At 36.2% G+C, this 18,501-nt stretch overlaps 1 long non-coding RNA gene across 1 annotated transcript in view; it reads left to right on the top strand.

Moving 5' to 3' along the window:
* The window catches only part of LOC113063591 (uncharacterized), a 33,684-nt gene extending 15,510 nt beyond the window's left edge, over positions 1-18,174 (top strand). The window contains exons 2-3 of the long non-coding RNA XR_003278752.1: positions 16,222-16,268; positions 17,101-18,174. This is a non-coding gene — a long non-coding RNA (uncharacterized LOC113063591). The remainder of the gene's footprint in view (positions 1-16,221; positions 16,269-17,100) is intronic.
* The last annotated feature ends 327 nt before the right edge of the window (positions 18,175-18,501 follow it).

Below are 18,501 nucleotides of genomic sequence, written 5' to 3'. Positions count from 1 at the left end.
TATGGAGTATAACAGCAAATTATAGTGTTTGTGTGTGTGTGAGATTATTGATTGTTTTCCCTGTTGGGAAGAGGTAACATTTATTTTTTTACAGTTGATCACTAGGTGGGACCATTAACCCTTTAGATAAGCCTGTGCAAAAAAAGGCTTAGTTTAATTTTTCCCCCAAATCAGTGACATCATTTATGAACTTGGCAATTAAAGAGTTAAAATCTTGGATTTTTTTTAAACATTTGGTAGTTTTGATCAGGACTGAGGTTGATTAACACATTTATGCAAAAAAAAAAAATTAAAAAAAATGGGAAAAGATATGAATCTGAAACATTTTACAGCAGTTTAATTGAGTGGATGTTTTCATCCCGAACAACTCGAAAGGGTAGTGAATTTGAACAAACCACAAGGGTTAAAGATAAAAGAAGGTTCTTAAATTCATTTATTTGTGTCCACAGAAGATAGAATTTGGTAAAACTAAGCAAAACGCCATTCGATTCAGACACTCAAAACAAATAGAATTGGAAACGTATCAATACAGCTCCTAGTGCCTTCACAGCCAATAACCAGTTCATATGCTTCATATCCCTCATCTCCGTCAGTGGGATTTATGAAATTCCTCTCTTCTGACTAGTCTCATTTTTAATTTATTTGTGAAACTTGTCTTTCAAGGTGAAAGTTGATGCAGATCTGTGAGTATCTCTCTCCACAGACTGGGACCAATCAGAATGCAATTTTTTTTTACTGATGTGACATGTCAGCCGCCGGGGGCCAATCAGAAACCTTCTCCCTCCCCTCAGAATTGACAACTGTAAAAGGTGTCACACATATTGCTCTAATGAGGAGCCCTGCTCTAGTCCTCTTTGTCCTTCAAGCTAGAGAGTATGGGCGAGTTAAGATAAGGAAACAAGAAACAAGGCAGAATCGAATCATTTCATTGCATAATGCAGGGGGCTGAATTGCTAATAGCTTTTGGTCTTTTAAGCAGAATGTTCAGAGAGAGTGGACTGCTTTTAAGCCCACTGTAATATATGGCTCCTGTGGGCTTCAGTGTATAATAGTAAAGAAGTGGATGGAGCGAAAGTGAGAAGCTGGCGGATGATGGAGTGCAGACAGAAATTATTACTTATGATGGACTGATGCTTCTGTTCCAGCGCCTTCAATAGCTGCCCCAATCACCGGCAAAAGCCTGCCATGACTCCTAGCATTTCCTGTCACACACTGGCTTTGTGACACTCTATAAACCTCCATGCAGACAAGAATAAAGTAGCTCTTCCCCCTCTCTTTTTCGCTCTATTACTTTCTCTCTTTCTCTGTAAACACAGGAGACACTGCAAGGTCAAAAAAATAAGCCAAACATCCGGATGAGAGATGCCGAAAATGATCCCTCTCAACAGAAGAAGCCACATCTTGGCTTTAATATGAGAGCTTTCCTTTTCATTTCATTCGATTTGAGTAAGCCCACCCACACAGATATAATATTCTTTCAATGCCGCTAGCTGCAGGAGATGTAATCGCCAAATGCACAGGATTCATTTCTGAGGTGGCTTTACGGAGTTCAGCAGAGTTAGTGCTGGATGCGGCAACAGACTTTTAAGGAAGGTGCAGGTTCAGTACGATATAAGCTCTGTCGGCAGCATTTGTTGCAAAAAAAAAAAAAACATTAAAGGGGGGGTGAAATGCTATTTAATGCAAACTGAGTTTTTTACACTGTTAAAGAGTTGGATTCCCATGCTAAACATGGACAAAGTTTCAAAAATTAAGTTGTACGTTTGAAGGAGTATTTTTGTTCCCAAAATACTCCTTCCGGTTTGTCACAAGTTTCGGAGAGTTTTTTTTTTTTTTTCGAGTATGGCTCTGTGTAACGTTAGATGGAGTGGAATTTCCTTATATGGGTCCTAGGGCACTTCTGCCGGAAGAGCGCGCGCTCCCGTATAGCAAGGCTGAGCACAGACATTTCAATGATCAGAGCGATTCATTGATCAGAGCGAGAAGTCACAAAAGAAGTGTGTTTTTGGTTGCCAGGGCAAGACAACCCTGCACAGATTACCAAAAAAAAAAACAGCATTAAGGGACCAGTGGATGGAGTTTATTTTTACAGAGCATCAATGGAATTGTGCAAGTGTTTTTGTTTGTTCCCTGCATTTCGAAGATGCTTGTTTTACAAACAAGGCCCAGTTTGACGACGGATTTGCGTATCGTTTATTTCTTAAGGATGATGCAATCCCTACGAAAAAGGGTCACGATCGTGTGTTGGAACCGCAGGCGGTGAGTAAAATTGCTTAAAATATCTCTGCCTCCTTGTTAGTGCGTCCCCTCCCATGCCGGAGATCCGGGTTCGAGCCCCGCTTGGAGCGAGTTGTTGCTGCTGCTGCTCTCGTTCAGTTTCAGCCTCGGGATCTGATTCTGGATCATAAATAAACGGCTGAATCTGACTGTTAGCCATGGTTTGTTTTGGATGATGGTTTTTCCCTCACAGTAATGTCACAGTTTCCACATGCTCTCAACGCAAAAGCCTACTGGCGCTCTTGATTCTTTAGCTCCGCCCACACGTCACGCCTCCAGCCGCTGGTGTTTTTCCGGGAAAAATCGGTACAGACTATCTTTCTCTTATGAATATAATAAAACTAAAGACTTTTTGGAGTTATGAAGGATGCAGTACTACTCTATAGGTACTCGAGATTAACAGGATATTGAGTGAAAACGAGCATTTCACAACCCCCCCCCCCCCTTTAAAATACACACGGTTTCAAAGGTATAGCCACAAAACGTTATACGTGTTGGTTTGACATGAGTGTAAAGGCATCGATTACTGATCTTGTCTGTGCAAAGTTATAGCCAATCTTTCAAGCTTTTCAAGTTGGTAACCCGGTAAAAAGTTTAACGCTAACGTAACCAGAAAGAGTCTTTGTGAGCTTTGCGTGATATTAATTTTAAGTTGCACAAAATCATCCACTCTGAGTTGTAAAATGTTGCAGCCAGTGTAAGTTAGTTAGTTGAGATTGAGAAGTGGGTCAGTCTCATTCATAAACAAAACATCTGGACCAATGTGGTGATTTGGATCAAATGACTGATTGAAAAGATTTGACTTAACAAAATAAATATTTCATGAATCAGACATTGCCATTTTCATCATAAACTCTAGTAAGAGCTAAAGCATACTATACGTTTACATGAATACATTTATGTATACGGTTACATCAATATGAAACAAATTCAGAAAGGTAATATTGCCATTATTCAGGTCAAGTTGGTGCCGTCTTGATTCAGTTCAGTTAAATACATTTTTAAAGTTAATCAATTCTGAAACAATTCAGCTATAATTCAAGTCAGTTCATTGTTGATTAAATTCTTTCAGTAACAGATGTTGCGAAATTCATCATGAAATAAATTTGATTCAGCTGTGAAACAACTAAAAGAAGATCAACTACTTTTTTTCTAAAATTTAAAATTGTTCTACCAAATTGTTGCTGGTAGTCACTGACTTCCACAATATGGAAGAAGAAATTGTGTTTGGTACCCACATTATTTTGTGTTCAGCAGAAGAAAGAAACTCATACGTGCTTGAAACAACTTGATGACAGAATTTTCATATTTGGGGGAACTATCTCTTTAGCCCTGAAAAAGATGTGTTGCAGTGTGGAATGATTCACTTTGAGTGACAATTTACACTGGTGAAATCATATATATATATATATATATATATATATTTTTTTTTTTTTTTTTTTTTTTTTAGTCCAGAAGGGCCCGTTTCACCCTGCTGTGGATGTCTTCACCCCTCCCTAATTATCTTATCTTCTCTTACCCTCTGACACTTTTTATTTATTTCAGATCAACTTTATCTTGTAAAGATTAATCATCATTACCCCTATAGTCTGTTTGCTGACTGTCAGCAGTGTCGCCTTGAATCATGTCCCCCTCCTGCAGGGAACCTTGCTCCTCTTTCATTAGTTTAAATGGGCCTCATGTTAGACGTGCTCCCAGGTCTTGGCTCCCGCTAAATTACATTTCAATATTAACTCAATCAGTCCCTGGGTAAATATGGCATGTCCCTCTGCGACGTGAGATGGGGGGTGGCGACCGTGCATCTTGGACGCCTCCACAGAACCGAGCGGAACATGTACAGGAGATGGATAATTGGAAAAGGTTATGTGCTCGATGGAAATAGTGTTTTTTTAGGACACCATTTGATTGCTTTTCTTCCTGTATGTCAACATTAGTCAACCACAGAGGAGATTCATAAACCTTGTTCATTAGAATGATGGACTTAAATTTATGACACAAGGGCTTTGATTGACAGCTGATGTGTTGCACGTTCTTCTAGCTGTGATATACTGCTGTTATTATGTAGACTGCTTTCCACTACTGTATTTGAAATTTCGTACTCAAACTTCAGCATTTCCTTCATTTTTAAATTAATATGTGAATTTTTCATATGAGCTTTGGGTAAACAACAACAACGCTTGCCCTTTTACACTAACACAATGCGGTGTCATGAGAAATCGGGTTCTCCCTGAGAAATCAGGTATCCATTAATCAGTTAGTAGTATACCAAGCAACAGATGAAGTGAATGTAAAATATGTATAATTGCTTATTATATACTGTATAGTGCATAATAAAATAAAATGTACAAAATGTAATGTACACTATTAATAAATAATAATAATAATAATAACAATGTTCTTTAACTGAAATATCTGGACATTTAACACTCTTGCACATTAACAATTGTTGTGAATTGCTTGTGGTCAAGAATTTGACGAAGGATCTACTTTCTTTTGACACTGGCATTCAATCTCATCCTATTTTGCATGTTTTTCTGAACAAAAGGTGTTTCGGGGCCCCTTAAACTTGCTGGTCTTGAGCAAAGAACAGCTAAAGGGGCTGGAAGCAGGAAAATGTCCACATAAAGTGTTCAAAACAACAACTCAAGGCAAGACACAAACGTAGATTGATAATAATGTGCTCTAGTTTTGTCCAATGAAGCTGCCTACACTGGAGACGTATAATGCAACTCTCATTCAGTTGACAGGCACCTCGTTCCTTTGTCCTCGTATTTGTCACGTTGCAGAGCTATTCCAGGCACTTTATTTTCCCAGTCTGTAAAATAATAAAATTAAATCATGTAAATATATTGTTATTTTTAGTATTTTAAATAACCATGTAACAAAGCTTTTGTTCCATAATAACTTTGCATATAAAAAGGTTTTTTATTTTATTATTTTTTTATTTTTTTTTTTTTTAACTAGTAAGACTCTTAACAAAGCATAATACCATTCATATTGATGAGCAGGTTATGTACAGTAATGCTATACCCAGAGACCCAATGACAGAAAGTACAGTAGAGATGGATCTGCTCTTTAGTGTATTTGGAGTTCCATGTTATGAGCAGCTAATACTCCTAAATACAGAACAGATCGTTTATTAACTCTAGTAATTGATATGTGTTTATTTTAGAGAAGGATTAGTTGCTTTATCATGAAAACATTTGTTTTGACCAGCATCTGATCTTTTATTTTTATTATTATTATTATTATTATTATTATTATTATTATTATTATTATTATTATGTACATTTCCTCTTAAGCTATTGTTTGTATGATACATTGTTTTAATTTAAGTGCTTATTCCATTTCAGTGTGGCATTGGGCGAGTAGTGTTAGTGGTCTGATGAAACTCAGTCCACGGTGCTATCACATTGCTTTAATCAGTTTAATACCATTGTTTGTGCATACTGTTTTATTTGATGTAGATTCCATTGTGCAATGTATTAATATGAAAACATGTTCATATTGATGCTTGCTTAAGTCATAATAAATCGTGTTAAGGACATGAAGAAGAGTATTAGAATGATCCCATTGTTATGTCATTAATGCTGGAGTCTGGTTGGTTGGTTGAGCTCTTAATTTTTTTTTTTTTTATAATCTTTTTTATGATCTGTTGTTGTGAGTTCATTGGTTTCTTGCTTTCAGCCCTAATCCCATTTTTTTTATTTTTCATTTCGGCATTAGACATTCAATCTCCCAAATAGGACCTCTACTTTGAGTTCTGTCTTTAAAAAGGGTTGTTTTAACATTATTTATACCTGTGCTATTGTTCAAACTATATTACTGCTATATTACAGCAGTTCTTGAATGCTTTCAGAAGTGTATGCTAAATCCACTATATAAATGCAAATGTAATAATGTACATATTACTAAAGTGATTTATTTCATAAAATGAATTCTTTCATTTTGAGAGGGACAGTGATCTTAAAAGTCACACTGCCTTTGGGTTATTCAATTCTAGAGAGATTAAACCACTGGAGAAAACCTAAGCCAGTAAAATGGCCTTTAAATTTAATTGAGGTCACTGCAGCACCATAACAACACTTGCTGGTAATAAAGCGGGGCTGTATTAGTGTATTGTTTTATTAATAACACTGGCTGCAATATTATATAACTCAGGCAAAGCGTTGAACAGACTGCATTGGGGAAAAAAAAAGTTTACTCTGGATAAGGATTTCAGAGGAATGATATAGGATGACTAGGATGTAAGATTATGTTATTTCAATGGATTCCTTTTTAATAATCGTTTAAGGCTTGAAAACATACTTCAGAAGATTTACTCTGTACTTGTTTGTCTGAAAGCAGGGATAATGTCTTAAAACTTTAAGCGAATTAGTGTTGTAATTCTTATTTTTTGCAGAGCTCTTCAGTGGATCTGTTTTAACTTTCTTATGTATGTTATTGAGTAAATGTTTATGTCTACACTCTTTCAGACCTACTGAAAAAAAAAAAAAAAAAACTTATCCTGTTAAATTTATTGACAACAACAACAAAATTTAGCAGCTGTGATATCCAGATATTGCCCATAAAAATACAATGTTTTACATATTATGAGATGGCATGAATATATATATATATATATATATATATATATATATATATATATATATATATATATATATATATATATATATATATATTAGAGGTAGGAATAGATTCATTCATTCATTCATCTAGATTAATTTCAAGTGATCTTGAAATTAATCTAGATTAATCTAGATTAAAATGGCTCATTCGAATTCTGCTGAAGGCATTCAGAATATGTGTGTTACCCAAATAAAATTGACAAACAATAAGTCTTTGACAAGGGGTATATCAAGCTAGGTGGTGCATTAGAGAAGGGGCGGACTGCAAACGCGTCCTGTGTGAAAGCACATCAAGTCCGTGCTGCACCACATACGTAACGCACACCGACTGCATACGCACTGCAGACGGAGTATGTGTGAAACAGGGGTGAGCAGGGCCGTAGCTGGGGTCAGCGGGGACCCGGTGAAAGTTGTACCAGTGGGCCCTGTTTGAAATTGTTTAATGTGTATGTTCGTTTCTTTTTATTTATGTGTGCTATTTACACAATGTTTAAGTTTTTTTCAAGTAAGTGTCAAGGTATAGAAACCAAATATTTAAATATAAAATTGTACTGGATAGTCTTCAATGTAAAAAATAAATATACAATCAAACCTACATTTATTCAGACACCTTCAACATTTCTCACATTATTACAGTTATGCTGTATATTCAAAAATTATATCTGGTGTCTGAATCATTTTTGGTTTAACTGTTAAAACTACAAGGTACATTACATTACAGCAGCCAGTAGCTAAATTAGGCGCGGTCACTTTAAGAGACGATGAACGCATCCAATATAATACACATCCCATTTTTTCCCCCAACTGTTTACTTACACTTAAGAAATAACTGACAGTTTTTTCAAGCATAATTTCCAAGGTGGATATTTTGACATATTTTGTATGTATTTGTTCGGCACAAGAGCAAAAATAAGCAAATTCGATGTTCAAGTGTTTTGAGACGCCTTTTTCTGTGTGAGTCCTGAACACAAGTACACCGCGAGTACTGAATTGGGCTCTTTCACATCTTTTTGTTTGTTCAAACTGAGATTTGTATTTGTTCGTTCAGGTGCAGGAGGGACTTCGAGGAGAACTGTCCGTGATTCGCTGCTCTCTCTCTCTCTCTCTCCGCACCGAACACAGCGCGAGTAACCAGCTACGCTGTTCAGCTTTTCCGCGTCTTGTGTTTGGATACTTTAATGTTTAAATCGACAAGCAGTAAGGCTTAAAAACACGTGAAAAGATAAGCTTTCGTGGCGATGCACAGCAGTGGCCCGTCAACTGTCCTGAGCATCTTTTTAGGCTGGCCCTGAGATAGCGATGGTCGGTTATATAAAATATCAAGGTGAAAGTCATCATAGCTTGCTTAGTATAGACCCAGCTCACCACCCAACTTTGAGAATAGATTAACGGCGATATTTTTATTTATGGCCCAATAAGAGTCTCCCGTTAACGTAGCACATTAACGCCGATAACGGCCCACCACTAATATATTTATAAAATCATATGGGTCATACTCGTATTAATGGACAATAAATGCATGCAAAACTAAGCATACTGAAGGCAAGTAAGAATTCATACTATAAAAGGAATTTTAAAGTAGTAGTATATTCTGATATGTTTACCTCACAGTGTGGCATAGCTGTACTGTAATGTTGGTTTTTGGATTGGATTTGAACCGTCAACTGTCCTGAGCATCTTTTTAGGCTGGCCCTGAGATAGGGTTGGTCATCATAGCTTGCTTAGTATAGACCCAGCTCTCAACCCAACTTTGAGAATAGATTAACGGCGATATTTTTTTTTATCGCCCAATAAGAGTCTCCCGTTAACGTAGCACATTAACGCCGATAACGGCCCACCACTAATATATATATAATGTGTGTGTGTGTGTGTGATAATTCAAGTTGTGACAGTTTTGGGAGTAGTAAACCACTCATTAATGTAAAAATATGGTCCTATCATTAATGTAAAAATGACAGTTTGCTTTAACAGTAGGTGTGAATTCACGCCTGAGCTTCAGTGATGAAATTCCACCATAAATGCTCTAAATTCCTTTAGTTAAATGCCTCATCTGGATTTGACATATATACAAATTAGTCATCAAGAAGGTTTTTCTCTGTCAACAGTTAATGATACTGTGAAATTAATGCAGATAAATATAGTAACTGTGTTGAGAAAAATGTTAGGAGTGTCTCTTTTTTCAATGTTTGATAATGGCTAGAGAGAGATTGCACAGAAATTGGCCACATTAAGCTGAAATACATATGTATCCTATGTGCTACAGTATATGACTGGACTGGACATAATAATAATAATAATTATTATTATTATTATTTATGGGAAGTCGTGGCCTAGTGGTTGGAGAGTTTGACTCCTAACCCCTGGGATTGTTGGTTCGAGTCTCTGGCCGGCAATACCATGACTTGTGTGCCCTTTAGCAAGGCACCGAACCCCGAACTGCTCCCCGGGCGCCGCAGCATAAATGGCTGCCCACTGCTCCAGGTGTGTGTGTGTTCACTGCTGTGTGTGTGCACTCGGATGGCTTGTTCATCTGATTCGACAGCCAGTTCATCGCAAGACATCAGATTGTTCGTAGACTTCACTTTGCTGCTTTCAGAAAAGCGTCACACTCGGATGTCAAAGATGTCAAACAAGCCTCAATCTTTCACAAGACATACATCCTACATCTCCATTTCATTCTGTGACTTTATTTCTAAGTACCTGTGTAACCCACCTCTTTTTGTGAGATAAATCCTCTTCTCCTCTTTGAAAAAAAAAAAAAAAAGTTTTGTAGCAGCTCGCTGCATATTATATAGACGGATTAGCATAATTTTACACAGATCTCCTCTGGCTCAGCTTCTGATCTGCGCACAAATCCGTCTAGAAGTGAAGTACTTTCCTTCCACCCTTCTACCTCCCCCTATGTCATCATGTTTTCTCTCCATCTAACCTTTCTCTGTCTGACTACCCCACGTGATTTTTCTTTTCTTCTCAGAGACAGTTACAGTAGCTCTTTCAGAGGTGAGGCTAATGTCACAGTGAAGACAATAGGAGAGGTGTGAATCAATAGCGAAGACTGCATTTAAGTGCATGTACTTCCACCGCTGTGTGATACACTGCTTAAGATTCAAGAGACTTCTGTTCCAAGTCTTTTTGAATTTAAAGTACTGTAGCTTTGGTCTCATGGTAAAAGTAAGATTAATTCACATGAATCTCTGCACCATATCCAAACATATACCCGGGTATTGTTTGAAGTACACACTTCTTCAAGGTACCTTGGAGTACAATTTAAATACCGTGGCACATAATCATAGTATGTGTCAAAGTATCAGTGTACTACCATCACAGCACGTTTCTGTAAAAGATCTGTCAAGGGTCGCATACATTATTATAACTTGTATAAAATATATCTTGAATATACATGTATTTTGTCTTTGTCCATTGGCAGATTTTGCACATTTTAGCGTTAAAATTCAGTTTCAGATAGTTTCCTTTAGAGGCTAATGTTGGTATCACAAGCTACAAATATTTTTTTTTTACTCCCTTTTGCACACATTTGTAATTGATTAAACTGGTGCCACAACACATGACTGAAACAACCAACCACAACATCACACATTGACTAAGGGAGCACATGGCAAGAACACAGGAGGGAACAGGGAATCGCATGACAATGACAGGATCCATGACATGAAAACATTTATAAATAAAAGACAAGAAACCTAAACCCAAAAACCAACATTACAGTACTGCTATGCCACACTGTGAGGTAAACATATCAGAATATACTACTACTATAAAATTCCTTTTATAGTATGAATTCTTACTAGACTTTGCCTTCAGTATGCTTAGTTTTGCATGCATTTATTGTCCATTAATATGAGTATGGCCCATATTATTTTATAAACAATATTAGGTTACACTTTATTTTAGGATGTCTTTGTTACAGTGTAATTATTCAGTTAAGTACTGAGTAATATTACAATATTAACAACAAGTATGTAATATTTAGGATATATGTATCCTATCGTTTGGCCATCCATCAGAGGGTTGGGCATTTATTTGGTGTGGCTAGACCCCACAAACCCCACTGGTAATTTGCATAAGCATCAATAAAATCATGGGCTGCTATAAAACAATACTGGTTAAGAATGGCAGAGTTAAATGAAATAGCAGAGATAAATGTTTAACAGGGAGCAAATTTTGGAATGGATCAATTTGGCCATGTAGAGCTGTAAAATATATTTTATTTATTTCAAAATCGTTCTCTAAATCTGCCAGTGATTTTCCGGATTCAGTGCGTGCGTTCACACACAACCCGTAAAGGTCCCATAATGACACTTGACATTGGGATGTGACGTGTTATGTACGATAACGTCGATAAAGCTAGGCACATTAACTTTCACTTAAACTGGCAAACGATCTCAGCTTCATCACAAATAGTGAGGAACTATCTGATCTCTGCTTCTTTAGAGTTTGCACATATTTCTCCGTCGTGTGATCTGCCTTCAAAATCAATCAACCAATCAATCCCGGATTGTGCTTGCATTCACACAAGGCAATCCGGCAATGTTCCGAAAATTTCCGGGACCAACATACAGTGTGAAAGGGGCTCTAGAATATTCAGAGCTGTTTATTAAATCTGAAGGGCTGGATTTTTTGGGATCAATACAGATTAAGAAACAAAACTTAACACCATGGCACTGACCAATATTTGTTCTCTGCTGCAGTAGTTGTGATATTGCTTGTATTCTAAGTAATATCCATAAATCACATAAATGCATGAATCCTGAAAGAGAGCCAAGTAAAATCCTTCCAACTGCAGCTCCTGTGGGCTTCCAAGGGAGATTAGAATGGAAATATCTTTTATATGAGTCTCTCTCTCTCTCTCTCTCTCTCTCTCTCTCTCTCTCTCTCTGTGTGTGTGTGTGTGTGTGTGTGTGTATGCAATGACTGTGGTTGGGTGAATGGAGGTGCAGTTAAGATGGCCACCCTTGAGGCAGGCCATTTATATAAGGTACAGTGACTGTTTAAAAGAGTGACAGTAAAGGCATTTGACATAAATATTAAGTAGCACAACTATGTTCATCATTGATAAATGTTTCTTGAGCAACAAATCAGCATATTAGAATGATTTCTGAAGGACACTCAAGACTATGTTTCTTTGTTTTTGTTGTTTTATTTTTTATTACTTTGTTAATGCAGGATTGGTGAACATAAAATAGGAATCTTGAATGGTAGTGTGTAAAAATCTGATCAGAAGAAGTAGAAAAAAAGTTGGTCACTAAATGTAAAACTATTTAGTTACTGTTAGTTTCCACTACTAAAATATAAATAAAAATGTGTGTTTCCCTATACTCTGTTGGTTGTTATCCATCCATCCAGAATTGGATCCTTGGATTACTTGCACAGTTGTGACAAATCAAGGTTTCTTATAAGGCAACCTTTAATTTAACAACTATTTTGGAGTACTTTTCGCATCAAGAGTGCAACTATACAGCTCACTATGGGATTAGGGTTTGTCGACCAGCAATGCATTCAGGCACTGCTTTATCCACATTGGATAAGTATGATACTGGCTTAGAATCTGGCCTAAAACAAAACTGTTTCAGAGCAGCCTCCACATCGGGAATGCACCTGTGATGGCTAGAAAACTGCTGTAGGCAGGTTTGGAACGAAGCCTCTGTGTGCTGCTGGTACTCAGTGCCCTGTTCAGGCCATCCTTAAAAATATTCTTGTTTGCCGTAACCCGACCGACCCTGTCAATTTAGGACCGACACAATTTTTTTTACATTTTTTTTTATTTGCTTTTTGCCCGTACGACTTGCCGATTGTAAATTTGCGTTCAGACCGACCAATTTGTTTCTTTTACTCTTCAAACAACTAATACAGAAGCAATACAATAATATTAATTATGTTTAAGTATTGTAAATATTTAAATTCCTTAGGCCTACATACAAACGAAGGCTATCTTCCTTAATTAAAATAAAAACCCTCGACGTCACAGGTTCAGGCACCATAATACATCTAAAAAATTAATTAAAACAGCTTGACATCGCTTTAACTTGGCACGAAGTTCTGGAAAAATTGTGCCCGGAATCTTTTCCCATCCCTTCTCTTGTCTAGTCTAAAACCGTGACTGTGTCGACTGTCACTTTGTGTTCCAAAATCTATTGCACGAATCGATTGGACCAACCAACACAAGTTTCTAAAACGAAAATAGGAAATTGATTTTCTTCTCTCGGAGCGCGTCTGGGTTTTTATTTTTTTTATTTTTTGGAACACGCGTCACACAGCAACTGCAGCTTCGGACACACGCATAACAGCAAATAATAATTCTGCCCAGTGTTTCTGTTTTTACAACAGAAATGTGAATTCTGCCGGTATTCAGACAGTCTCATTTTAAAATCGATTCAATGAACACTTGTCCCTCAAATCAAACAGGATTTTTTCACAAAAGGGACAACCCAAGAAAGCAAAATAAATCTCATTTGTAGATTGCATGTTTGTGGTCTATATAGCCTGCATCAAAATGAGGTTTGCAATTATGCGCCCGAAGGCACGGGTTGAAGACCCAGTCAGTGATGTCATGATAAGCTAATTTGTTTAAATTCATATCTACGTCATCACCATCACCAAATTTTTCTTTTTTTTTTTACATTGAAACTTGAAAAAAAGAAAAAATAAACCAACTTACCGACCCTTTTTAAAATAATTACTATTACTGCAAACCAAAATATTTTTAAGGATGGCCTCATGGTAATTCTAACAGATTTGTTGGGAATATTAGGAGAATTTGAAGTCATTTATCTGCAAGTGCCACTTATTTTCTATGTATATACATGTCACGTTTATTCCAATTTGAGTTGTACATCTTTTGGGTTTCACAGCATTTGTGATGTCACTGTATATATTTTTAGTGCTGCAAGTGGGTGGTTATCATAATTTTGCTTCTCCCACTTATTTAGGAATAAATGCAAATCCAGAGGTGAGAGAAATACAATCAAAATATAAAAATAGAGTGGACGTACATGAGTGCTTATGTTATTTTGCATTGTAAGTGAATGCAGTTCTTGTCAGTGTGCACAATGCATGTTCCAGCATGTGAAAAGATGAAAGGTTGAATACTATAAATCCATCTTTCAGAATTCTAATTTTCTTTCTTACTTTTTTTGTACTTATGTCTGATACAACTTCACATGTTGTCTCTATGCAATTTTCAAGAGTAAGACTAGTAATTTATCTATTCAACAGTAGCCTAGTTTCATATCAATAGCAATCACTTTTGAAATAAAAGTTTATTGTACAGATAAGCGGTAACTTTCAGAGCTCAAAACCTTTGAAAAAAAACTTTTAGCATGCCGAAAGGCAGCAGTAACTTTCTTTAAAGTATGCTTTATTTTTTGTACTACACATTTAAAATAATCCTGAAAAAAGGAAATTAAATGCAATTTGGCAATAAAGGAACAGCAGCCGATTCTACGGGTTACTCCACAAGCGTGGTGTTTGATTTGACCAATTAGAGCCGCTACTCACTATATCACCTTCTAGTCATGTTATCATTCATAGTCTATTAATTGTAAATTTGCCATTAACAAACTGGGCCTTTTCTTCCTTTTTTTTAATTCGTAGATAACATTTAGGAAATTTTAGCAGTGAATACTGAATTATAAGAGAAGTATCTGATCAGTTTACATAGGAAGGTGCAGTTTTCCATTTGCAGTGTTGACTGTGTGTGAACACTGTGTTGGAGTTGGTGTCAGGTTAAAAGATACATTATGTTACACAAAAAGAGCAATGATAGTTGCAGTCTTTCCTACTGTACATATAACCTGCATGAATTTGTTACCCATAACAACCAGGGCTCAATGAGATGTTCTACTGAGGTAGTCTACTTGTGTCACCATTGGGATTGAATACACTCTACCTTTCAGCTCCGCTACAGAAGTTTCCTCTAACCAGACATCTCAGACATCACCTCAAATGCAAGCACACTCCCATCTCCATCCCTGCTATCAGAGAGCCTGACCTCGATTTCTGAATCTGTAGCTCTCACTTTTCCAACTCTGTGAAGCCTAGCGTTTGATCATTTGGGGACTTGTCATGCTGTCTCCTCATCTAATCCTATTAAACTTCCAGGTGCCTTCTTGTCCCTCTACGGACCCTGTCCTCCTTCTCTGTTGCTCTCTTTTGTGTCACTAATTGAGAAATGGCTGCTGGCATCCCCTAGGCAAGCGTACTGAAGGTCTAGAACGTTCCATCTTGATTAAGGAACACTACAGAAGCAAAAGAGATCCACAGTGAACGCTTTCTTCCTCTTTACTTCTCTTCTTAAAAGCTTTCAATTCTTTGCTTCCAATGTATACAGGTCAAGTTCGCAATTATTATTGAATTATTTAAGTAGAAGTGACTGGAACATTATCGACAAACACTTGTCTCACACACGCACACACACACACACGTGTTAATGTTTCCTCCTATTATATAACCTGTTTTGACCCTAGGTTGCAGTCAATTGATGAAATCTATTAGCAAATCTTGGTTGCTTTTAACTGTTGAGATGTTTTCACCCAACTTTTTCTCCTATTCCCTGAAGTCCACAAAAATGTGGATTATAAATTGAATGTGCTAAACAATACATGAGCTCAGATGTTTTAAAAGACTCCATCTGTCCATTCTACTCATTCTCATTGTCTTTTTACATCCCAGCTTGTCTTGAGTCTGTCTGCTTCCGCTTTAATGATAACTGCGCTATTCTTTTTCATCCTGCTCTTCTTCATCCCATTCTTCATCTTCCTTCTCCTTGTGCTTCTGTCAAAACTGGGAATCGGTGAAGATGATGACAGTGTATGCTGAATTTTGAGTGTTTTTGTGGCATTGTGAGAACTGACTGCCTGCTTTTGTAGAGAGGACCTTTCTAGTGCCTTTAAAAAGTCTTTGTAGAGCTTTTTGTGTAAGACTAATGCGTACGCTCATCTGCATAAATGTTTATAATTTACCTAGTGTTGTCAACTAATGTAGTAACTGACAACATTTTGTGCATCTATTGTACATGCAGTATATTTTATGTGTTGTTGTGTGATCATATTTATGCTGAAAATACACGTTTTGTATATTTTAAGTTTTTATTATTATTTTATCCAATGATTTTGAATGACACAATTTTGTTCAATGACACTACTCTGCTATTAAAATCCTATCAAAGACATGGTGAAGAGTACTTGAATGAGTGTGGCCTTGATTGAATGTTACTGTAATTGTGTAGATACTGTATTTATTTTTATTTTTTTTTATTATTTTTTTTACTGGGTTGAACGTTTCTTTCTTTGCTTTTCAGATCCAAGCATGCATCCATCAAAGGCAGGAGGTCAGAGTTATAAGTAGGTATGTACCTATCAAGTCAATGCAATTTACAGGAGCATTGCTAGAACACTGTAGTGATTCTTACAGAGTGTGTCCTTCAAAAGTCATGCATCACTGTGCACCTCAAATAGAAGCTCTTCATATTCTAGTGAAGATACAGTATGACATTGTATGAAGGTGTTAATATCTTGTGCTAGGTCTATGGAAATATCCATAATGGCACATAAATGGATGTACATTACAGGGCCGTAATGGCCAAAGGCTTTGAGCAATATAGGTTTCAATGGCCGAGCTATTATGCTTGCTCTCCAGCAATCCTGAATGTGCAATTTGTGGCCTTGATATTACAATGTGTATGTATGTTAGAGATGGTTTAGTTCATCTGCATGTACAAAAAAAAAAAAAAAAAATATATGAGTGGACATGTTTGCTTTTCTTATTCATGTATGTCTTTGGTCTAAGCCTAAAATTCCTTCGTCTCTGTGGACTGTGACTTTCACCAATCTCTATTTGCAAGTATAACTTATTTGAAGCATAGAGAGGAGCAGGATTATTTGTACATTTACATTTTACATTTATGCAGTTTGCAGACACTTTTATTCAAAGCATTCAATATTTCTCGTTTTACATATTCAGTCTTTCACATATGCATTCAATAAAACCTAAAGGTATGCTGGCTATGAAAATCCCATTATCTAATACTAATAATATCAGAGAATTTTGTTATGTGTGTGTATATATATATAAGTATATATTTCTCTCTCACTCTCTCTCTCTCCTGATGATAATAATACTTCATTCTAATTTTTGTTAATTATCATTTAACTTATTTTTCTTTCTTTTCTTTTTTTAGGGCCCGAGCACCACAGTACGAGGACCCTCTTGGAATTGCTGCGTTTCTAATTCTATTACAGTTTGAAATAAGTTTTCATTTTTTGATGTATTTAAAAGAGTAATGGATTCCTTATTTGAGGCCAAAGCTGATTTTTCAGAAGCCATTACTTTGAGTTTTCAGTGTCACATGATCCTTCAGAAATCATTCTAATACCGGTATGCTAATTTGGTGTTTTGGAAATATTTCTTATTGTTATCAATGTTTAAAACAGTATGTTTGTGAAACATTCACTTTTAAACAGTAGGGTATTAATATAATATTGATGTTAAGAATAACAATTATGCCTGCTCTGTTCTTCTTTGCTTATTCAGATTGAATGTTTAGTTATTCTGACAGTATGGGCATGACTGTGGTTAGCTAAAGATAAAGCAAATGCAAACTGAGTCTACGAATGAATTATTGTAGATGATAACTGATCACTTAGTACACCATAACATCACTTTTAAGAGTTAACGGTCTGTGTGTTAGTGCTGTTAGTGCCTCACAATCATTTAATTATCAGCTGAAGTCTTTGTTGGTCTTCTTCTTTAACACACACACACACAGAGAGAGAGAGAGGCTTCGATAACTGGCCTTGAATCTGGTGAATGAGTAAAATGCACTAAGCTCTTGAATCAGCTCCACTGATAATGATATATGCATTATTCATATAGCTGAATCAGCGATCTCTCTCATACTTTTTGGCCATCCTCCTATTATCCTCACACATTTACTAACAGAAGAACAAAAGTATGTGTTTTATCAGCATATCTATTGAAGACTAGTAAGTGTATCATGTGCCTATGAAGAAATATGGTGGAAATCTCATCAGAAACTGAATGCCAAATGGGGAATAAGCCATCTAGAAGCATTATAGAATGAATGAAAACTGCTGTATTTACAGTATGCTACACAGATCAACTAGAATGGAGCTGAAGAGGGCACAAGTTCTGACATTTATTCTTCAGTGTTCTAAAAGTCCAATTTCAATAAAGAGTCATTGTCAAAAGTGCTCCCAGAAGTATTTGAAAACACCCAAACTCAAAAAACAAGTTATACTGGTCATGTGTTGTTAAAATGTATGCATTCTTTTTTTCTTGATGATGATTTTTTCAAATGATGGACTGATTCAAAGAAATGATTTGATGACATATCAGACATCACTAGTGTTATTTTAGTATTATTTACAGTATATACTATTATATAGTACTATTAAATATTTTGCATTAGTGTTTACCTTTTTGTAATTTTATGTGCTTTTTGTCATTGTGTTTTTTCAACATTTATTTTAATTCATAAAAAAAAAAGTAAATACTATGGTACATGGCTCTAGTAAATATATATATATATATTTTTTTTTTGCTTTCACATCCACTTTTG

The sequence above is a fragment of the Carassius auratus genome, chromosome 1, assembly GCF_003368295.1.
Source record: "Carassius auratus strain Wakin chromosome 1, ASM336829v1, whole genome shotgun sequence".
Classification (NCBI taxonomy): Eukaryota; Metazoa; Chordata; class Actinopteri; order Cypriniformes; family Cyprinidae; genus Carassius; species Carassius auratus.
Note: the sequence above shows the minus strand (reverse complement) of the source record. Positions and strands in the feature narration are given on the sequence as shown.